Source organism: Haliotis rubra, unplaced genomic scaffold, assembly GCF_003918875.1.
Source record: "Haliotis rubra isolate DU_JTF1 unplaced genomic scaffold, ASM391887v1 Scf471, whole genome shotgun sequence".
In the NCBI taxonomy this organism is placed as follows: Eukaryota; Metazoa; Mollusca; class Gastropoda; order Lepetellida; family Haliotidae; genus Haliotis; species Haliotis rubra.
In genome coordinates, this window is record NW_025767159.1 from 306,712 (window position 1) to 332,091 (window position 25,380).

Genomic DNA, 25,380 nt, shown 5'->3' on the forward strand with positions numbered 1-25,380 from the left:
GAGGTAGAAGCAGAATGAAAACGACATGATATAGCCGTGGAGCAACTGCAGGCAGCAGAAGCTGAGTACGCGAAGAAACGTATGCAGAGACTCGATTTCATTAACAACCAACTCAAGCGTGAAAACCATGCCGTTCGAACATTCAATGATGTCGCCGCCGCGGCAAAAGAATACTACCTGCTGACCGACAAACAGCTCGAGGCCCTCGGTAAACCCACACCGTCTCAGTACTACGAACCCTTCCAGGGGCAAAAGGGCCGGGAACTGGCCTAGCAGGGACTGTGTTAATCGCAAAACAATTAAACTAGGTACCCATATGAGTATACCAAAGATGAGACCAGCCCCGTATCAGTGTCAGTACGTGCTTATGAGGAAAACCGAGACCTGTGGTAGGAGATGTAGGACTGAGGGGTACTGCTGTTTTCATATGAGGAGCATCGGAAATGGTTCCGTGAACTACACGTGCTCCGTGTGCGGTATCGGAGTGAAATGCCACTACTGCCTATGTAAAGCCCATGGGGCAAACGTAGTCCGGCACCAGCTTATCTACGAGAAGAAAAAGGACTACATAAACGAATGTAAGCACCTACTCAGGATAAAAATTTAAGGACCACCGGGGAGTGTTGGCCCGTGGTCATAGTGACCGAGGAAGCCAACATTGATTTTTTACCTCACGATACAATGGGGTCACGTGGTCAGGAAGGGTCATAGTGACCATGAAGTTGGCAGGGGATTCAAAAAGTGGTATATACAATAGCGGAAGAGATTAGGGCCTGATAAAAGCTTTATTTATGAAATAAAGCTTACAGAGGCTTTTGTCAAAAGTGATCTCGTACCGCTATTCTGTATACTACTCAAGGTGTGTACAAGTACCCATATAAATAAGCCAAACTCACAACACATACATCCCCAAAATATATTTAGGCCATTATTCAATCCCCAAAATGTACAGTAAATTTGCATATTGCTTGCGCAATATATTTCTAAGTATCCTTTGGGACCCCACCCCAATCTGTACCATTTTTAAAGGCTGTCTCTTCTCAACACAAATAACCAGTATCTAAATGATAGATCACATTTTGAAAACACAAGAATATTATTTGAAATAGTGTTTCAGGTGTTGTCAGATAATGTAACTAGGCACGAATGAATTACTGGAATATTATAAACACATTGAACCATTACTGGAGGTCTGAACTATCTGATCCCAGAAGCATGGGGGTATTGGGTTCATTGTCTTTTAAGGTGGGAGCCTTTTAAATTTGAATACATATATTTCACATTTGTTATTCCAGCATTTGTGAAGGGTTTGCAAATTACATCAAGGCTCATCACAAATATAATGGACTCACAGTGTCAGTGAACACAGTGAAATACTGAAACAAGGAATAATTTAGCTTTTGAATGGTAGTCTAAATGGTACAATTGAGATTCTACAATACTTACGATTATTCTCATGTGTCAATTATCATCAGACAAAAATCAACAAAGTCTGGGCTGTCATTTCAGTTTTCATTGTTCAACATATTATATTCTTCATGTTGGGACATTCATAAATATAGACATACATACAGTAAAAAATGATGGTCTCCTTTGAAGAACCTTGATTAACACTTACATCAGATGCATGTTGATGCTTTCCACACTGACAATCATACTGTCAATATTGCTGAACAGATAATTTAGGTGACATGCATATGCACCAAAACTGGAAGTACAACAGTGAAGTCTGAATATTTTGACAGTCCTGTGTAAATGAAAATTGCTGCAGCACTAAGCATAATAGTTAGTACTGGAAGCACTGCATGTTTGTCTCTGTGTTGATATACAGTTACTTTCATATTTGGCCTGTGCCCAGTCTGGAGAGAAAATGTTTGGCTCAATATTCTTTCCATCAAAATCATCATGGGTGATTGTTTCCTCCCCAGCGACCTCACTGATGTTACATTCAACATCACAAGTATCCACCAGAATTAAGTGGGTCAGCTGATACAGTCCAGGGAAAGAATTGGTCATACAACATCTGTTTTTCTCTGTTGCCTCAGACGTGTTCATCCTGGAAAACATCAGTGGAGTATTACTATCCAAACTGATACAGGGTAATATTATCTCATGACTGCCAGTTATGAGAAAATGTATCATTATCAGATTTAAGTTACTAACCTGTAGCAAATGTATTCTGGAATCACCTGGGCCTCATCTTTGTGGACAACAGGCACCTGTAGGGAGATGTAATATGATGCATTAAAGGGGAAAAGTCAATTGTGTATCAGCATTTTTGGTAAACTTTAATTCAACAATGAAGGGAGCACAGGTGTTATTGTCAAACATAAACAACTTTGCAAACATGTATATAATGATGCTAACTTGCTTTTTTAAAAGATGAGGTGAGGTGAAATTGGGTTTTACATCGTACTTGAGAATATTTCGCTCATATGACGACGTGCATGCGTGTGTATGTGTATGTGCGGCTGCCTGTACTAGCCCAGAATGAAGCTGGTTTCTTAGTGCTAGCCCACTGAGATACCACGCCGCAGTGAAGCATGAATACCCCACTCAGACACATTATACTGACTCCGAGCCGACCAGTCCTTGTTGTACCCATTAATGCCCAGCGCCAGACAGGGACCATCAAGTACCATATTTTAACGTCTTTTGGTATGACGCGGTCGGGGATCGAACCCGCGACCATCCGCTCTCCGGGCAGACGCTCTAACCACAACACCACGCTTTTTAAAAGCAAGAAGCAAATGAAAGTTAACCCAAAGGTCACATGAAAAAAATAATGCCAATGACCTTAAAACATTGAAAATAATAAATTGGGGTCTGTTCCAATTTACTTGCCTACTCTACCTACCTGTCTCAGGAGATATAAGCATATGCGAAAATATCACATACATTAGAATTTTAAGTAAATTACTCAATGTAACTAAGTGTCAAACTGACAACTGTATTTAAGATGCATGACCAGGTGTTGTATGAGAGATGACAAGCAGGTAAAATCAACAGGCCATATCAAGTGAAGAATGCTTTGCTAAGATATAATTGAAATATAGTTGAAAATAAATTCAATAGATTAACCTGAAATTAGAATCCAATAGCTGTGTTCAAGTACGGTGGAAAATTTTGAAACAATGTTAACAATGAATAAAGCCTAACTACTCCAGAAACTGTTTCATCATGTTTATAGCTAATCTTCACTGGGGTGCCGATTTCAGACGATAACATCAGTGGCATTCTACAGATGGTGATGCCTTGGGCTGCACCCTTTGTAAAGCGAAGAGATTGTGTACTGTACGTTTTGATGATATTACTACAGTGAAATGCCACTAATGTTTCGCGTGAATAGTTTTGTACATCATGTGTCCCTCTTAAGCAACACATTCTTTTTCCCTGAATCGATTCAAAACCCCTGCTCGTATTTTCGGTTAGCATGCACGTTAACTAAATTTGACAAGGAGAATAACAATAATAACAACGTTTTCTTCAAACTGTAAAAGATACAAAATTCGTGGTACTTACCATAATTAGTTACAGTAAAGAAATCGCTCTGTAAGAAGTGGAAATGGCACACAACACTGAGAGGGAGACCAGCGAGAGCTGGCGGCTACCTCGTCATGCTTTTGTTTCATTCGTCGCTACTTCGAATGATAGTCAACCACCATTTCAGCAATTTTTGACACGTCGAACCTCTATTACACCATCCCGAGGCACGGCAGCACATTTCAGGCATCGTAATATTGCTGCACTTTTGAAATCGACCGTGCAAACTTTGAACGCCATCAATATGCCGGAGTACACTTAGGACCGTAGTGATTGGCGCCATCTATTGGCGAAGCAGTAAAGGGAGATAACTGAGGAATGTTCCCCATTGTTATTAACTATATTGTTTGCAAAAGCTAATAATAAGAAGACAAAGTCATCTATGTCCCCTGCCCTGAGGACAGGTAGAGTTACTAATACAAAATTATTGTGAATCAATCTTTAAAATTAAAGAGTACTTTGATAGTAATTGTCAGTAATTTGGGGTCAACTAATATAATTAATCATGGTAATGTATACATAGATTTATGGTAATCTAAATAGATGATCTAGGTATTTTTTCACTTAACACCAAACCTTAGAGGTACCACAAAGCCTATGAAGAATGCAGTACGATTAGACCTTCATAGTGTAAGTCAATCCCAGTTCATTGGATCAAAGACTTACTCAGCTTCTGTCAGGAATGATAGAAAACTGAATTTTCCACTTCTTTTGATATATAGAGTCTATAAAGGAAAGGCTGTAACAAATACCACATAAGACAGTATCTGCCTGTTACTGAATGTACAACTTGATACAGTGTATGTTACTGTATGTACAACCTGATACAGGGTCTGTTACTGAATGTACAATCTGATACAGGGTATGTTACTGAATGTACAACCTGATACAGGGTCTGTTACTGAATGTACAATCTAATACAGGGTATGTCACTGAATGTACAACCGGATACAGGGTCTGTTACTGAACGTACAACCTGATACAGGGTCTGTTAATGAAAGTACAACCTGATACAGGGTCTGTTAATGAATGTACAACCTGATACAGTGTATGTTACTGAATGTACAACCTGATACAGGGTCTGTTACTGAATGTACAATCTGATACAGTGTCTATTACTGAATATATAACCTGATACAGGGTATGTTACTGAATGTACAACCTGATTCAGGGTTTGTTACTGAACGTACAACCCGATACAGGGTCTGTTACTGAATGTACAACCTGATACAGGGTATGTTACTGAATGTACAACCTGATACAGGGTCTGTTACTGAATGTACAACCTGATACAGGGTTTGTTACTGTATGTACAACCTGATACAGGGTCTGTTAATAATGTACAACTTGATACAGTGTATGTTACTGTATGTACAACCTGATACAGGGTCTGTTACTGAATGTACAATCTGATACAGGGTATGTCACTGAATGTACAACCGGATACAGGGTATATTACTGAACGTTCAACCTGATACAGGATTTGTTACTGAACGTACAACCTGATGCAGGGTCTGTTACTGAATGTACAACCTGATACAGGGTCTGTTACTGAATGTACAACCTGATACAGTGTCTGTTACTGAATGTACAACTTGATACAGGTTATGTTACTGAATGTACAACCTGATACAGGGTATGTTACTGAATGTACAACCTGATACAGGGTCTGTTACGGAATGTACAACCTGTAACAGGGTTTGTTACTGAATGTACAACCTGATACAGTGTCTGTTACTGAATGTACAACCTGATACAGTGTCTGTTACTGAATGTACAACCTGATACAGTGTCTGTTACTGAACGTACAACTTGATACAGGGTCTGTTACTGAATGTACAACCTGATACAGTGTCTGTTACTGAACGTACAACCTGATACAGTGTCTGTTACTGAATGTACAGGGTGGATCAGATGGAGCAAGGACAACACTTCCATTATCAGATGATACATTGTTGTCTATGGCCAGTTGCTGAACTTCATCCTGGCTTTCTTCATCCGGCACATTTATTGGTTCCTGAAATATCATGAAATATTCCTCAGGTAATAAACTTATCTCATCATTTCAACATTCACATTTACTGTCACTAATTTTGCAGGTGCCCAGCACTCAATGGAAAAGATCATAACAGAATTTGAAGACAAATGGCAATTTCCAAACTGATTTGGTGCTATGGATGGGAAACATTTTGCAGTAACTGCTCCAGCTCATAGCATAAGGGCTATTTCAGCATTATAATGCTCTTGTCGATGCCAACTATAAATTTACATTTGTAGATGTTGGTGCTAATGGGAGAGCTGGAGATGCAGGTATATTTGCAAATTCAGATCTGATGAGAAGTATTGAGACGCATGCAGTTAATCTTCCACCACCAAAGCCTCTCCCAGGAAGATAAGAGGATACACCACATGTTATTGTGGGTGATGAAGCCTTTCCACTGAAAACATACTTCATGAAGCCATTTCCACAACGTAATCTACCCCCACACAGAAGAATCTACAACTGCAGGTTGTCCACAGCAAGAAGAGTGTCTGAAAATGCCTTTGGCATTCTAATCACTAGATTCCAGGTATTTCAGAAGCCAATGAGACAGAAGCCTGACAATGCTGTCAAAACTATTATGGCTGCAGTGGTCCTACACAATTTCCTGCGATCCAACAAAGATAAGATGTACAGTTCAGTTGAACCTGACACCACACAAGTTCGTCAGGAAATGGGCTTGTCAAGACAAGGGGGGGACTTTTCCTCCTCATCAGCCAGAGATGTCAGGGCTGAATGTACTGACTATTTTATGACGAATGGACAAGTTGACTGGCAATGGGACAAAATTTAACCTTACATAGTACATTGAGCTGTGTGGGTATTGTACATTGAGCTGTGTGGGTATTGTACATTGAGCTGTGTGGGTATTGTACATTCAGCTGTGTGGGTATTGTACATTGAGCTGTGTCGGTATGGTACATTGAGCTGTGTGGGAGTAGTATACACAATGGGGTACGGGACCAGGTCCTCCTAAGTGCTCAATTAAAAATTGAGCCCTTGAGGAGTCCCTAATCCCGTACCCCATTGTGTATACTACTACTGAGGTGCAGGCAAAATTTGATGAAAATCGGTCGAATAGTTTCTGATATATTGACTTTTACGGGAGCATGGGGTCGGTCGGGGAAAGGCAAAATGTCCATCTTTTTGTCGTAATTAAGTCTTAATTAATCTAATGAAGTCATCGAGAGTGTTCCTAATGCCGTTTTGCTATAGCGTACCCATCTGCCGAGATGCATTCAAAAGTTCATGAAAATCGGTCAAATAGTTTAGGAAATAATCACTTTTAGTGAGCATGGGGTCGGTCTGGCGAAAGGCTAACAATCCAACGTATTGTCGTACTTGTTATATATTATCGAGGCGAGAGGTGTTTTTAGCCGAATGAAACGCAGGTCTCGGAAGTCATCACCTCGCTACCGTCTCGGGGGTTGCTTTGAGCGAGCGCCAAGGACGAGTATAAGTGTATGTCTCTCGGATCGGCTATGATGATGATGCACGGCCGGCTGACTAGCGAGGCTACACATGTCTGAAAGTGAATTAAACCCATCTCTCGGCAGTTTCCTCCCCTGGGCGAGTCACAGTGTGTGGCTCGGCTTGTACAGACGACTGGCCAAAAGCTAGATCCTTTCCGAAGATCGAGAGATCCGCTCGGTGTCAAAGCCGTGCGTCAGTCGGTGACGATCACTACCAATCCGAGCACGATCGATCAAAACCAAACGCTGCTGGTTCGATTCCCCAACCTAGGCGCGAACGACGTCATCGTCCCTGACACGATTCGACTGGCTTTTCAGATCATGTTGGAGTCCATGACTGACAAACGCACGATCGTGAAAAACCTGGGTCGCTCCAACGTCAAGAAAACCACCAAATAAGTGGGAACGAGGTGCTGAGCATCGACGACAGCGACGTGTTTTACATTTACATGGACTTGTAGAGAACCTCGAATGAACGCGATGACATGTTTTATCAAAGAAATTGTGGTGATAACGACCAATCGAACGACCTGTCGTCGCCGAGGCGTACAGGAATCGGTTTTGCATACCACTTGACTTCGAGCTGATCGAGGGGCACATGCGTTTTACCAGACCACGCTTGGCAACAGGCTGGAATACGAACTCACATTCAACGACTACGCCAAAGTTATCTTAACGCCGGACGGCACCGAGGCCAGCTACGCCGACAACAACATCTCGCTGGAGTTCAACATGGTCACGAGCACGGAACTGGCCCGGAAAAGCTGTCCATCCTGTCCGATGGCATGTTCCGGCACCGGACGATCGTCAAGCACAAGTTATGGAACATCACCCTTAACATACCGGCTCTTGATCATTTCCGTGGCGGAATACAAGCCGTTTCAAAGAGAAGGCGTACTCACTTGGAATCCCGAGATCACGAAAGTGGAAGGGGAGATCGAGGGCGTGCCAAACAACTGTTCAGTCAAGGCATGCAAGCTTACCAGCAGTGGGACGAGATAAGAAAACTACCGGCCATCAAGCCACACTTGTCTGAAGTTAAAGACGTCGTCAAAGACCTGGGTTTGCCCTACCTGACGCTCCATAAGAACCTGTATAGGTTTTACGTGCTGTGGCTGGACATGCGATCCACGGACGACGACAGACTGCATGCTGGAAGGATACTATCGCGACGTGTTCGACCACACCGTCATTCTCTGCCTGACTTTAGGGTGAACAAGACGTACACGGAGAGACCGTGGTTGATGACAGACCCGGACGTGCACAAAATCGATCCTGGACTGCTTGCGCGCTTACCACGACAAACTGAAAGGAGAATCGACGACTGGACGACTGCAGGGCCAACAAGGAGATGGTTAAAAAACGAGATGCACTGTCGTACCTGGTCTTTTCGGGCCGACACATGCAGCACAGCGTTTGTGTTTTGATGCAGAAATTCAACTCGGTGCTGAAAGATTTACAGGAACAGACGCGATGGGTCGCCCTGTTTCACTGCAAGGACAGAGATTCATTCAAGGACTGCTTGCGAGAAAACAACTTGATCCCGACCAAACAAGAATGAAAACGAGTGAAGAAACAGCTCGCCGAAACGAAACACGCGAAACTTTTGTTGAAAACCGACCAACCCGTTGCGTATAAAGTCTGCTAGCTTAAAAGCAAAATTCTAGCAAAATTCTAGCAAAATTCTAGTATAACTGAAGCAAAAACCGATGTTCGAAACTATCGTTGTGTGCAACTTGACTTTCATCTCGATGTGTTTCGCGTGCATCGCATTATATTTTATTAAACTTAAAAAAAGCTGGTTACATTATAAGATGGAGTACACGAACTGCTCAAAAAAATGTTGGATAAAGATGATAAAAATAATAAAAATGGCAAGCGAGAGAGACAGGTGGCGCTTGCTGTCAACAGCAAAGCCAAACAATAATTGGGTGGTGGGGGCGACCACACTCCCGAGTAAATTCACAAAATGCCAGCCGAAGAAATCGACAAGCTGTATGCGAGATACGAAGCCAGACTCGGTGCCTAAATGACGAAAACCATAGCGTCTGTCATAACGCAAGTATACGCCGGCGTAGCGTCATACTTCTTTCCCAGAACGTCGACTTTACCTGTGGAATGATCTCCAGAAAGATCCGTTCATCGACCATGCTATGAGCGCCGTCAGCTGCGTGCTGTACCACAGATACAGCATGTTTTTAGCTCCGAATACCACGGCGATGATCACGGAAGAAGAAAATAATAATAATATACAACATGGATGTGCAACAGGAGGAGAAAACGCCGACGGAGGAGGAAGCAACGACGACACCGATACGACCAGTCACCACCACCAAGAATCCTAAAAATAGAAAGTAGAAAAGGTGGTTTAGCAAAGCACCACAAAAATAATACTCCGTGGATTGTTGCCGCCTTGGCAGTAATGGGATTAAGCTTGGTCGTCCTTGTTGTTATGCTGCTATATAATAACAAGCAACCACCAACACAACAGCAGGAGATTCCCTGCTGATGGAAATTCGCACCGAAGACGTGTACGAGGACATGAAGAAACATGCACCTGTACAACACCAGCGACTACCTTAAAGATCACCCTATGCACAGCCAAGTCAACAAAAAAGAGCTTGGCAAGATGAAAGACGAATGCGTGGGCACGCTGATTGCGGAAAACGTTGGCTTGAGACCCAAGATGTATTCCATCAAGAAAGCCGCCACCACCGAAATTCGAAAGGCGAAAGGCGTGAAAATACACATGGTGAAAAAACATATCCAGCACGCCAGATTCAAGGAAGCCCTGTTCAAGAATGAAACACCAAATGAACATGCTGAGAAGTGACGGACACAGGATATACGGACTGAGAATAAACAAGACGTCGCTGTCTCCCATGGACACGAGTGAGTGACTGAGTGAGTTAGAATTTAACTTCACCTCGGCAATATTTCAGCCATATCCATGGACACAAAACGATGGATTGCCATCGACGGAGTCACCACTTATGCGTACGGACACACGCACACGCCAAAGCCACTAGAGTCTCGGGAGACGTTGACAAAGCTTGCCTTAAAAAAACAAGCCATTTGGCAAGTTTACCTGCCGGCGCCTCAGTACATCCTGAGAAGAAAATTTGACATTTCAACGCCGAATCACGTTCACCAAGCTGACCTCCTATTTCTACCTCACGACAGGGTGATGAGTAAAACCTACAAGTACGCCCTGACAGCCGTCGATGTCACTAGTCGCTACAAGGAAGCCTAACCGCTGATGACCAAAGATTCAAACAAAGTCGCCAAACCCTTAGAACGCATATACAAATGCAGTCACTTGACCTGGCCTGCCATATTGCAAATCGATCCCGGACGCGAGTTCATGGGAGCCGTGTCACAACTGCTGGCTAAGGTGAAAGCAGGTGAAAGGAGGTGTGGCAGGAGCTCACAGAAGCCAAGCCATAATCAAGAGATTCAATCGCACATTAGCGAACGCCTGTTCTCACATCAGTACTCACAGGATTTAATGGATCCCAAAAACAGAAACACGGAATGGATCGTAAGCTTACCGCCAGTGATGGATGTCATCAACAACGAAGTCACCAGACTCGTGTGCAAGAGACCCGTCGAAGCCATCAAAATGAAATCTGTCAAATCGTAGTCAGCAGCAGCTTGTCGCTTAAAACAGAGAAAACATTACCAGACCGTGTCAGCGTTAGGTACTTATACCAGCTGGGAGAATACGAGGGAGACAGCAGAAAATGCGCCACTGATTCGATATGGTCCATGAAAACGTGCAACATCGGCCTGGTCGAGATCAAAGACGGTGAACCGAACTTGTACTACTTGAAAGACGGACCGCCGAGAGCATTCGTCAGAGAGGAGTTGATGATCGTACCTCACGACACAGTCAGTCCCTTACACACCACCCAGAGTATGATGATAGTTTTTTGTCATGATTTTATATTAGTCTTGCATGCCTATTTTTCTGCTTAATGTAGCCAGCCAGCCAGCCACCCGTACACCAAGCCGAGAGCGACACACGCACACGCACTGCGACTCGTCCACCCAAAGCGCTCGGAGGGGCAAACACCCCCGAAGCGACCCAAGCCTTTTTTCCCGACCGACCCCATGCTCACTTAAAAGTCAATATTTCAGAAACTATTCGACCGATTGTCATCGAATACCTCAGTAGTAGTATACACAATGGGGTTACGGGATTAGGGACTTATACAAGGCTTAAGTTTTAATTAAGCCTTGAATAAGGAACTGGTCCCGTACCCCCATTGTATATACTACTGTGGGAATTGTACATTGAGCTGTGTGGGTATTGTACATTGAGCTGTGTCGGTATTGCACACTGAGCTGTGTGGGTATTGTACATTGAGCTGTGTCGGTATGGTCTACTCCCATTTGTGAGAACTCCCAATTGTGAGACTCCCAGTTATGAGACAGTGGAGTAGGTAATTAACAAATAAAACACACCATACTCCCCTGTCTGATAGAATGGATTAACCCTAGCTAATTACTGATTTGCTATGTAACTGAATCTTGTGGAGGTAACTTAATGAAACTTTATAAGATAAATTGATTAGCATACTCAGGTGAATGTCTTTAAAAATTAAACATTTTGTGTAGGTCTCACAGAATTTAAAAATCTAATTACAAAAACCGAAAACAAGATTTATATTGACCTTAATTATGGCTCTTGTTTTTGTCACATCGTTCACTGCCGCCTCAGGCTCGGATCTACCGATTTAAACGCCGATACGTATAACAGACATTTAATAGACAGTCCATGTTGCTCTTGTCGATATCAGAGTGTTAGCTTGTTAGACACACACAACTGTAACTCTCGAATTATGACTACTTAGAGAATAGTTGTATTTGATGTAATCTGTATATATTTATATGTACTTAAAAATATATTTATGCAAAAGTCAATATCGATGACGTCACATCTTCCATTTCATTTGGTAAATTATGTTGCATGGTGCTTGTTCACCAATCCCAATGCATTTTCAAAAATAATAATAAAATATGTTTAAATTAAAATGACTTTTAAACTTCAGAAATAGACAATTAAAATTTGTTATCATAATTACATATTCCTCTGAATAAATAAAATATTTAATGAACAATTTCTTCTGTGTAAATAAAATCTTGGACAATCTATTTTATTAATCAACTCATCAATGAACTATGGGGGTACTCTTCAACAACTGGGCTGATCCCACTTTCATTGTAGGGATGTGGAAACACCACCTATGTGCACTGAACCATTAATTAATGTGTCTGACAACTGGGAGTTCTCACAAATGGGAGGACACCGTCGGTATTGTACATTGAGCTGTGTGGGTATTGTACATTGAACTGTGTGGGTATTGTACACTGAGCTGTGTCGGTATGGTACATTGAGCTGCGTCGGTATGGTGCAGGTTGAATTAAGAATGTGGTATGTCCTAAACATTTCTGCTGAGTGTACATTGTTATGGTTGTGTATATAATCTTCACTGTGTAAATTGTGGAAACAAATAAACAATACTGTAATATTGCTTTTCAATATATTCAAGTCTTCATTTCATAAAACAAGCTGTTTAAGCATGAAATCTCTAATATAGATTAAGTTAATAAAAAACATTCCTTCAAATCACCCCAGAATGTGTGGGAACTCACAATTATCTGTAAAAAAACATATATACCTGTGTTGTCAAGTTGTTGGCACATTCCCGCTGCCTCATATGAGGATGCAAGAAAGGATCCAAGGTCTCAAAATGATCCCATACTGGCTGGTAAACATCATCTGTTGCGGAGCCACTTGTCTTGCTTGCCAGATGTTTCTTAAGCTCCATCGAGTAAGATGTGCGAATATTCGCAATCTTTGATACCACCTGATCATCTGAAAGAGATCAAACATAACTTATTCTACCATGACTTCAGTAAATACTGGATTGTATTGGTTAAGTAAAGTCATTCAGAGGTATGTAATCATACAGTATGTATTTTCTTTTAAAACATGGTTATGGAAGAATGGAGATAAACCTACTGTGAAGCATGAGTTTTTAAATAAAAAAATTGAGGCTATTACCATGATTACATAATTTCGTTAGATACCACTGCTTTTCCAACACAGTATGTTTATCTCCTAATTATAGGGCCAAAAGAAAATATAACGAAAACACCAAATTATAATTACCAGATAATGAAACTGCATATTTAGTATGTGTTAAAGTGTCCACACAATAGCTCTAAGTGAATATTGCATAATAATCTTAACAGAAATAATTACAAAACAATTATATAATTTTAACATGAAATATTTTGAAAAAATTCCTTATAGTATGCATCTATTATGTCTATGTACCTATCTTCCATCATGTTTTACCTATTATGGAAGAGTCATTAGCTGCTTTTGAACAATAGCTATTTATTATTATCAAAAATGAAACATAATAATCGGTATTTCAATAAAGGTGTTACAATAACATCAATAAGATTTGCAAAGTAACATTTTAGAAAACATACAAAATGGTGACAATAATCTTTTTAGCAAATGAATATTCAATTGAATAACCAAAAAATAAATGCAGTGAATAAGGATTCTTGAAGAGTTTGCCTTTGACCAGAATAAAACTGAAGCCTAAAGACTACCATTTAGACTACCATGAGGACGTAAGGGTACATATTTACAATAATACGTTTTGGCCACAGATGAATCACAATTCCAGTTATGTGCTTGTACAATATTTTTATATATAAGGAGATATTTTGCCCCAATATACACTAATAGCTCTTGGTTTAACCAGCTGTTCAAATATGCAGAAACGAATTCGTATTATTTTTACATAATTTATTGCGCACATGAGTGTCTCTGTGCCACAGATATAAACCGCGCTTTGCGTACATATTTGCTCCGCATATGATAGTGTAGCTACATTTCGAATAGGACATTTAGCATTATTGTCGTAGATGTGATGCTCGCATTACATTTGTCTACACACGTATAGTCAGAGTACTCACTTGTCAATGACTTTTCTGGAAAAGCCAAGCTGATCGCCGTCAGCGCAGCATTCCTCTTTTCTCTTCTGGAATAGTCCTTGCACGTAATATTCCAGAGTGTTTCGTGGCTCAGATATAGAGCCACAAAACGCTCCGTTTCCTCCCTGGAAGAATCGAGTCGAGGTTTCTTCGTAGCAGACGAAGCCATCTTTTGCGCTTGTTTGTAAACATTTACCACGTGACACCAAAACGCAATTTGATTGGCCGTGCCACATCCAACTTGCCGATTAACTAGAACAGAGGCGTATTCAACAGAACGAATACCCGCGAGTAATCGTGAATATCCTCTGCTGAACGGAAACGAGGTCTCGCGTACCCGCTAATACACGCGTGACCAGCTGCAAATGGAAGATAATTCCAAGATGTGTCGATCTGGCGGGCTATTTTGTGAATGAAACGGGGTTACCCCTTCAGAACTTCGACCGCCTTTAGCGTTATGTTAACAAGTGGTATTTTGGTGGAGAAAACGACACTTTCGTATCGTATGCGGGTGCATATGATATGTTGTAGCTTATACTTGTCATTGGACATAGTATTCGTCACTGTGCATAATTTCCATAGACTTACATGTTAATTGGTACAGCTAGAAAATATTTCTTGAATTTATTTGTCGTTTGATTTTATTCATATTTTGCACATGTATCATGAATCATCTCAGCTGCAAAGACATAATTTCCGGGGTTTTTTCATTCAGTATTTCAAGGCTGACCACACTTTAATTGATGCGAGTCATGGTTATGACAATATTTAAAATGGCGGTCTATGGTGAAAGAATACACAATGTTGTATATATGTTGCTCATGTAACTACAATGCGGAAAATACTTGAAGGAACATTACATGGAAATTATGTATCTGTGACCAAGATGATTTCCTAACAACCTGCAAAATGTGACAACCAAATAACGAAAACTGAATTAATGAAAATTATTACAGCTACACTAAAATAACATGCAAGTCTATGAGAATGTTGCCGACTGACGAATACTTATGTCCCATGACTGTATGTTTCGATCTTTTGGATGTTGTTTAACGCTGCACAGCAATATTCCAGCTATATGGCGGCGGTCTGTAAATAATCGAGTCGGGACCAGATAATCGAGTGATCAACAGCATGAGCATCGACCTCCGCAACTGTGAACCGACGAAATTTGTCAAGCAAGTCAGCGAGTCTAACCACCCGATTCCGTTAGTCGCCTCTTACGACAAGAATTGGTTGCTGAAAAGCAGTTCTAACCCGGATCTTCACGGTTCAGAATATAGGATATAGAAACGAAACACATGTGATAAAAGAATATGCATGCGTGTATGTGTCCGTACTCTGTATGTGTGATTTCATTTTAGTGCATGCTGTGTATTACAATCATCGATAAATAATCGGTTAAATTAAATCACAAGAATACCCTCTAAATAATAAATATATTACGCAAGGTCATGTGTTTGTTATTGTCTCAGACTCCTGAAGGTAAGCAAGTACAGTTCAGAGACAGATGGTTGAACATGTAGAGGTACACAAAAGAAAAGAATTTTTTGTTCTTTTATGGTTTATTATTTACCTTCAACAGCATCAATTACCAACCATTCAACAAACAACAGATCTTGTCAGATGTCATAAAAACACTACCTGACTACAATGCGCCTTGAAATGAAGTGTAGTTGACAGAATGAATGGATGACGAGGCGGTAATCAGTTTATGATTGTTGAGAATAATGTTAAAAATGGTACTATCACGGTTGGAGCGAAAAGCGTACCCTCATGAACATGGTAAGCGGAAGTTGTATGCGCATGGAATGAGGTGAAATACACATGACAGTTTTTTGTGATCGCAAGCTCCAATAAATGTGACATTTAGCAAAACAAAACATATGTATGTATCCATTTTCTGTCAACTACACTTCATTTCGAGGCGTGAGTAGACGCAATATGATTGTGATTTCTGTGAATAATGCGGATAGAAGTTATAATTATAGGTAACTGCCAGTTGTCTTGTGGTCTGAGTTGGGTATTCATTACTGTTTTCGTAAAAATTATTACCGACAATCGATTATGAAATTTTCCAATCGAATGTTGCGACTGGAAAGGGTAACCAATCAATTTTCAATTATAATCGATCATCGGAACACCACTACCCAGCGCCCACAGGAGATGCCTTACTGGTGAAGTTTTAGGTTGTGAAAGGTTTTCGTAATATTTGCCGTCCAGTACTGCTTAGGATATATATTAGTCGGTGGACAGAAGTGTTGCTCGAAGAAGTGTTTTCCCCCACACAAAAGTATTCGTGATTGGACGTATTGTCCGTAGACTTGCATATCAATTTGGTGTTGGTGAAATAATTGTCATTTAGTTCATTTTTGCAGGATGAGTTTGAAATTTTACAGTTAATTAGAAAGTCATTTCAGGCACACAAACACAATTTTCACAGATTTTTCCGTTCAACATTACCCACGTGGTAGCTCTATGTTCGCGCTAAAACGATTCCTCACACTGGTACAATATTTGACAAAAGTCCATCCTAAAGTAAATGTTTTTAAATCATATTACCTACACCAACTGAGCATGCAAGTCTATGAAAATTATGTCCAATCTGAATCACGAATACTTACGTCCAGGGACTGTAGTCAAGGCATATTAATAGCAAACCGTTATGTCTCTGCCATGACTTGTCGCAGTTTTATTTGAAATTCAAATTCAATTGAACTTCACTGACTGGTGTAGGCCTAATTTAAGTAGACCTCCAGATTTTATAATGAATCGTAACAAATTGAATATTTCTGGTAGCGAAAAAGACTGTGCATTTCGTCTTTCGACGCCATCTTGGAAAGTACTAGCCGGCCAATTCCCCGTTCAGCAGTCGTTCGCGTGTCCCGCGCGTACTGGCTAGACGACTATTCTTTCTGTTGAATACGCCTCAGGCTCTTCACACTCGTGACACAATCGACGTCGATTCGAGCGGTCGATTTGTACCGTTTGTTGAATTCGATTTATCACTCAGACGATACGACTCGGTCGAATTCGGCATATCGTTTCGACGGGCCGACCCGTGTGAGTCCGTCTTTATCATACAGTTTGATTTCTTTCAGATATGCTGAAATGAAATGGTTTGTAAAGGTGCAGAAAAGTAAAATCTCGGTCAAACATAAAACCTCATGTTTAGTCAGAGAGTATAAATTCAAGGGGTAAGAAATTGTCCTAAGAAATTCTGTTAAAGTATAAATATTTTCACATTAACAGTGAAATATCAACACTTTTGATGAATATATGCCTGATAGTGATTGGCCCATTGCAAGGGATGCAAAATAGCTGTTGCCTACTGTCGTATTCGATTCGTAGGTATAAGGAGACTGTTATTTAGTTAAGGAATCATTTATTCCGTGAGTTAGGTCTACATCGTGCTGCATGGCCGGTGGGCACACATAGTCAAAAGCGTAAACACGAGTTTTGACGAGAGTTACTGCCTTACCCAAGACTCGGTTCATATACAATTTGGGTTATCCCTTAAACTCTTTAAAATCCTTTCCTGCTAGATAAAATCCAATTGAACATTAACATAACTCGAATTCTGTTACCAACTGAATAGCGTAATATTCTTAAGACGTAGCAGGTATAAACTTTACAAATATTTCACCTCAATACGAGAAGCGTGAGTCACAAGCTAGCTCACTTGAACGAATGCTTATCTAAAAAACCAAATTATTTGTTTCACTGAGACGCACTAAGATAACTCTATCAGTAACACAAATTTCTCTCAGGTGGTCATCTTGGTCTGGCTGATCTTCGCAATGACGTCATAGGGATGTCACGTCACTGTCACTTCAGTAGTGATCTGGCTTTCTAGGATCACCATTTCCTCCTGTTAATCTACACATTGTACTGTTTTGCCCATACTGAGCTCCGACAACATACCTGATTTATCCACTGGGTTGTTAGACATGTCGTCACTGTTCAGACTCAGATGATCAATATGTGGTTTTCACATCCTACCGTCCCCTAGCACCACAACACATGACTTTTGCATGGTGCGTTCTGCTAGGTACCCTTCCACTCCACCATGCTCCATCACGTCGCACATCCTTGATCAATACTTGATCTCTTGGGTAGAACTCGCGACGTCCCTTCTTGTTGTCGTGGAAAGTTTTTGATCACTCTGTTTATTCACAACTTTGCCTTGCAGATCTGGGCGAACCAGGGTTATCCATGTCCTAAGTTCTCTGCCCATGAATAAATGGTGTCCGTCTCGTCATTGCGTGCGGCGTCGTGCGATATTGCAGCAGTAAGAGTGCACTACACTGTTGTTTGTCAGTAAAATTTGGTTTGCTGGCTGCAAGACTGTCCTAGAACGTCTTCACCATCCGTTCTGCTGCACCGTTACTAGCTGTGTGATATGGGGCAACGTTCACAGGTTTTACTCCGTTCATCTTCAAGAATTGATTGAATTCCTCACTTACGAACTGTAGGTCATTATCACTTACTACTTGGTGTGGTAAGCCGTACTTGGTGAACAAGTCTCTGAGTGCATTTATTGTTGCCCAAGCCGTCGCACCACCTCTGGCCACTTGGAATGAGCGTCAACAACTATTAGATAGTCATGGTTGTCTTCGGTTGCCAAGTCCAGATGTATTCTGCTCCATGGAATTCTTGGCCATACCCATGGTGTCAGTGGAGCCACACTTGAGTGCTTCTCGTTTGTTGACAACTCTTAGACTGCTTCACCATCGAGTCCATGTCTACATCGATGTTTGGCCACCAAACAAAGCTCCGAGCAACTTCCTTCATTCAAACAATTCCAGGATGGGCCACGTGATGTTCGTTCAGAATTTCATTCTGGTGCTTGTTTGAAATAACTAATCTCTGTCCTAGCAATACACAGTCTTGCTCCATCCTTCTGTTGAAGTAGGGTCAGAGAGCTTCATCAACCTCCACTGGCCACCCTGTGCGAGTAAAATACATCAGTCTTCGTAGATCTGTCTTCGTAGCCTGATCAATTTCTTTGCAGGTTATGGGTAAGCTGTTGAGGCGTTTTCTTCCAATTGGTACAGTAAATCCGTGTCATCTCCTGTATCTCTTAGCGGAAGCTGTGACCCCACGTCTACCAATGCATTTTGTCATGAGGGAATGGAGTGAAGATCATTATTGAAAACAGACAATAAGAGAGCCCACATTTTTAGTCTGTGTGCGACCAACGTCGGAATAGCTCTCTTTAGTATTAATGTCCTTATCATAGGTTTGTGATCCCTTAAGATAGTGAAGCCTTGTCCGTAGAGGTAATTCCTGAACCGCTTTAGTCCAAACATAATAGCAAGTGCCTCCTTGTCAAACTGTCCAAAGCCTTTTTCGTGTTTGTTGAGACTCATAGATGCACACGCTATCAGTCGTTGTGAACCATCTGGGTAAGCTTGCATCAAGGTTGCACCAAGGCCATATGGTCAGGTGTCAGCTGCTCCAAAAGGACAGTTCTGGGTCGTAGTGTGCTGAAGTCTTTCAGAAGTAATTGTGTCCTTAGCTTTCCTGAAAGCCATCTCACGTCTGTCGTCCATTGACATTCCTTGTTACCCAACACTTAGATCAATGGATGGATGGTGGTAGAAATGTTTGAGATAAACTTTGCCTTTAAGTTCAGCATTCCCAAGCATGATCGAAGTTCATGCACGATTTGTGGAACTGGAGCTTTCTTTATAGCTTCTACCTTTCCTTTGGTGGGTTGGACTCCTTCAACTGATATTCTCAGACCCATGTATACCATTGAATCCTTCATGTAGTGACATATTTCAGTCTTGACTCTCAGTCCATATTTCTAGAATCTTTGTAGAACCTTATCAATGTTATAAAGGTGTTCGTTATCATCATTTCAGAAATCAGCACATCGTCCATGATTGCACAAACACGATCAAGTAATGACAACACCTGCTCTATGAAAGTTCCAAAAGGTAGTTTTGTGTAGCAAAACAACCTCTTGTGCGTATTTATGGTTACAGGTTTTTGTGGAAGTCGACAACTGGTAGTCTTGACTGCGGACTTTGTGTATCCCTCAGTTCAGCCGTGGCAATTTACGAGTTAGGCGGCTGACTGTGTGTGATGGGGATTAGGTGCCTGAATCTAATGCACTTTAGAACCTTTCTTGTAAGCTCTATTTTTTGCGCTAGTCTTCTTTGACATGATGTAACCCTGTGATGGAGTACCAATCTGTGTACCCTTGTACATAGATTGTAAGTGTCCCTCTTTTTCGCATTAAACATTCTTTGTTTTTCTCAGTGACATTCTGAGCTCATGGGATTCTGAAATCGACATCGATAGCAAGGTTTAAATGACTATGTGTACCTTTACTTCTCTGTCATCACTTTGCACACATTACCTTGGACAGTGGTGCTACCGGAAACATGGTGAAGTTATCTGTGGCAAAGAACTTGGACCTTGATGTAAAGATTAGCACTCAGTCAGCCAGGCAAGCAGATGGTGTTTCGCCTCTCAGAATTGTGGAAGAAGTTAGTGCTGTCTTCGTTTGAAGTCCTGACGATTTCACATTTGCAGGTCTTGTTGTTGAGGATTTGGATGTCGACATATTAGCAGACATTCCCTTTATGGAATTGAATGACGTTTATGCCAGTTCTTTTTTAGGTGAGCGTGTCATAGTTGATTAAGGACATTCAGGAAAGGAGTTAAAGCCTGATCACCACAACATTAGACACATTCAAGTCCTACCTATGTTTGGCCGGGTGACTACGTCGAGCTGGAAGTTCCTCAAGAGTTCACGACACATGATGACCATCTCGCCCTTGAGCCAGAAAGTGTTGCTCCAGAAGAAGCAGCAAAGTAGTTTCTCTCAAGCTGTTAATTTGGATCCAGATCTTACCCTGCCTCCAGATACGAACTTTAGAACCTTACTTGACGAGTATGATGATGTCTTCGATCCCAACTTCAAAGGTTATAATGGAACTTCTGGTCCTGTATATGCTGCAGTCAACATGGGCCCTGTGTGGCCTCCACAAAGAAAAGGTAGAGTAGCCCAGTATGCCAGAGATAAACGTGAGGATTTGCAATCCAAGTTCAACGATCTTCAAGCCAAAGGAGTGTTTGTCCGACCCGAAGATGATTGCTGAGTACCTTAACCCATCCTTTCTTGTGAAGAAACCTCACATAGTCACAGCCTTTGCAAATGACAGTCGATATTCATAACCTCAATCATCACTTCTCCCAGATGTTGATTCCATTCTACGACAGATTGCTGAGTGGCAATTCCTCATTTCCTGGGATCTCACCAATGCCTTCTACCGGATACCCATAGTTCGTGACTTGATGAAGTGTTGTGGTGTGGCAACCCCTTTTAGAGGTATACAAATGTATGCAAGATCTGCAATGGGCATGCAATAATCTGAGACAGCGTTGGAAGAGTTGATGTGCCGTGTACTTGGGACCTACTTGAAGAAGGAGTGGTAGTAATTCTCTTGACGATCTATACAACAATTGAAAACGTCTGCTGGAGACTTCTTTCAAGAACAGTCTCAACCTTTTTGAGTAGTGGGGTTGGGGTTCCGGTGGCAATCCCCCTCATTGTTTAATGTTCTGGTCTATTTCCAAAGAGAATGTATTGAAGTTAGATATTATTATTCATTAATATTGGATACGATTTACTACAGCCCAAGTGGATATTGGAAAGGAACAGAAGCGATACAAAAACTAGCCACTGTAGATAAGGTATCCGAAGATGTTGCTAGAACTGTCTGGCATCCGAAACAGCACGCCAGACTTTGGGAACACACGGAAGACCAAGCCCTATGGCAAATGTACTAAGCAGCAGAAGAAACGTCAGTTTGGAATTTTCCTTTGCAGAAACAGATAACTGTAAACTCATTTAATGTTTTCACAACATCTCCAACTTTACCTGAGCAAAGACATTCCTTCCAAAACTCAGAATGGAACGCAGGAAATTGTCTCAAAAACGCAACCTGATCTCGGAGATGGTACGGTGTTCTCCATGTTTTTCATGCAACTCATGCTGCACGTGCTGTTCACAAGGACCAGCCCTATAAAATGCACCCCCTAACCTGGTTGAAACATTCACATTACAACGTCAGCAGGATGCCCCTTCTCACGACAGCTCAGACGAACCAGGCGCTAGGAAGACTAAAAGCTGGCCACACTGCACAAGCCGTTGCCAATCACTTCCAGGTCAACGTTTGGACCATCTACAGGCTGCAGCAACGTTTCCGGCCCACCAAAACAACAAATGATCGCCCACGTACAGGCAGACCAATGGTGACCACAAGACGACAAGACCACCATGTTGTGCGACAGCATGTACAGAATCCCTTCATGCAGGCATCCGAAACAGCACGCCAGACAGTGGGAACACACGGAAGACCAATCAGTACTGATACAGTACGCCGACGTCTTAACAGCGGGAACCTCCATTGCCGTAGACCTTACCGTGGACCTATCCTCACCCCTCGTCATCAGCGTGAACGTCTACAGTTTGCCCTACAACACCAAAACAGGCGATACAGGCAATGGACAACTGTTCTCTTCACAAATGAGAGTCGGTACTGCGTATCAACTGCAGATGGCAGTACAAGAATATGGCGACGACGTGGCCAGCGTTATTCAGACCAATGTGTTATGGAAAGAGACTCATGGGGAGGTGCAAGCATCATGGTATGGGGTGAAATAGGCCTGAACCAGTGAGTGGGTCCTGTGGTGTTCCAGAACCTTGGTCCAGGGAGAGGAGGCGGCATCACAGCAGTGCACTACGTCGACCAAGCTCTCAGACCCCACGTCATACCACATTTCGCACGTCACTAGAACAACATGTTCCCGCATGATAACGCCCGGGCCCATACTGCCAGAGCTACGCGGGACTTCTTACAGCAGAACGGTGTCAACATTATGCAGTGGCCAGCCCTTAGTCCTGATTTAAACCCAATTGAACATCTTTGCGATGAAATTCAGAGGAGACTGAATAATGTCATACCAAGGCCGAACACAGCCGATTTATTGCGCCAGGCCTTTCTCAGAGTGTGGCTCAAGGTGCCAATGTCCTGCATCAATCGATTGGTGCACTCCATGCATAGACGCTGTGCTGCAGTTATTGCCGCTCGTGGTGGTCACACTAGATACTGAAGTCAAGAGTCTGAATGGACTTCAAACGTTCACGTAATGTCTTGGAATTGCGTTGAGTTATTCATTGATGTGTCATGATATTGTACACAAAAAATGTTTTTGATCCGCTTATTATGTCCATTCTGTAATGAATTGATTACAGTGCCTATCTAATTTTGAATTCGTACTGACGTTGTTGTTTTTTGCTGCTGAGTATAGTGAGTGAGTGAGTTATTATTTAACGTCACATCGGCAATATTTCAGCCATATCGTGACGAGAAAACATGTGACACCGAAATGGAATAGATGTATACTATAAAAACCTGTCGACAAAGGACAGTAAAACAACTAGAATATCACAATTACAACTAAAACTAGTGTGGAAAATTAAAACTAATAGCACTATTTGGACAATACAATATAAAAACTGGCTATAGATCGCCAACAACCGAAAGTAGATCACCAAACTAGGGACCATGGGGACTTAAAGTACTTTTGCTACCTGCATGGACCCTGGTTGGATTTATATCATCCCTTCAGCCGCTGGCGATTGAAGTCAAATTAAGCCAAAATTAAAATGACAAAAATACTACATATAAAACAGCTGGTAAATTAAATTTCCTTTGAATGTTTCGGGACTTATGTACCCTCTCAGGAGGACAATAATTTTACGCTCCTTCAACCCCCTTTGAGGGTACAGCCACTTACAATCTCAGTTACTAATCTAAACTACCAATAATAAAACATGTATCTATTTACAAATCAGTTAACAAGTCTAATTCTTTTAAAAATGCATTAATTAAATGAGAACTTATATTAGTAAAAAGATCCTTCTTGGTTCGTGATTTGAAATAGTTATCCCTTGTGATGGAATATTCCTGCTGAGTATATATTTACCGGCTCCACAATATATCCCGAGGAGAAAGTTTGATATGTCAATAACCAATCAATTACATCAGGTCGACCTCTTGTTTCTCTAACACAAGGTAAGACGCAAAACGTATAAACATGCTTTAAAGAGGCACGAAACCTTCCACTTAGGTGGTCAATGCACTGGAGCGTACATACAAACAGAGTCCTTTGAAGTGGCTTGAAGATTTTCAAGTCAACTCGGGACGCACGTTCATGGGCTCTGTGTAGCACCTGCTTGCAAAGCACAAGGTAAATGTCAGGCGCGGAATAGCGGGAGCTCATCGTTGCCAAGCTATTGTCGAGGGATTTAATCAAACATTAGCCAACGGTTGTTCGAGTTTCAGAATGGAAAGGAGATGGTAACGCCCAATACACGATCGACAGTATGGATGTCACGTTTACCCGGAGTTGTGTCATCGTTAAATAACGAAGTTACTAGATTAATCGGTAAGAAACCATCCGTTGCCGTTAAAATGAAATCCGCGACTTGCGAATTGTCCGTGCCGCCCAGGGGCAAAGAGTGGAAACTTTCGGGTCGGTGAGTGAGATATTTATACCAGCCCGGTGATGGGGGACTATGCCCGCTACTGACCAAAGTACTGTTCCAAATTTCGGTGTGATTTTGGTACACAGTTAAATGATCCGTCAATGTGTTCTGCATTTTCACGTGCATTGTAGGTGAAAAGGGGGGTTTAAGCAAATATTTGGTCACTTGATCACACGTTTATGTGTCATAATCAGATTACTTCAAGCATTGTTTGGTTTCACAATACGTTTTGCATATCCCATGATCATTTATCGTTTCTAAAGTAGTTCAATTTATAACATATTTTGCACTTGACAACTTTCTAAAAGGCACAGTGTATTTGAACATATTGGCTTTCTCTCGCCAAAGTCCCTTCGACGTTCTAGGCGTTGTGGACGACAGACTTTCACTGTGTATGAACTTACCTGTTGCTGGTGATACAGAAAGTAAGTGGCTGACAGTAATATATATGACTGCACATCGCTTTAGTCAAAACCATGTTTGACCCTATCATCCGTCCGCAGAGGAAGCGAATGTTTCTGGTGGGTTGAGGAAGTAGAACGGTTTCAGAAGTCATTCGTGGAGAGCTCTGATGACCCATCAATACAATTACATTTCATAATCCCGTACTTTTGGGGAGAATAGGGGCGGTGGGTTTGCCTAGTGGTTAAAGCGTTCGCTCGTCAGACCGAAGATCCAGATTCGAGTCCCCACATTGGTACAATGTGTGAAGGCCATTTATGGTGTCCCCCGCC

The 25,380-nt window shown here is 41.7% G+C and overlaps 1 protein-coding gene across 1 annotated transcript in view; it reads right to left on the minus strand.

The window, feature by feature from the left end:
* The window catches only part of LOC124290715 (mucin-2-like), a 144,494-nt gene that overhangs the window by 16,417 nt on the left and 102,697 nt on the right, over window positions 1–25,380 (minus strand). The gene's annotated exons all lie outside the window — the stretch shown is intronic.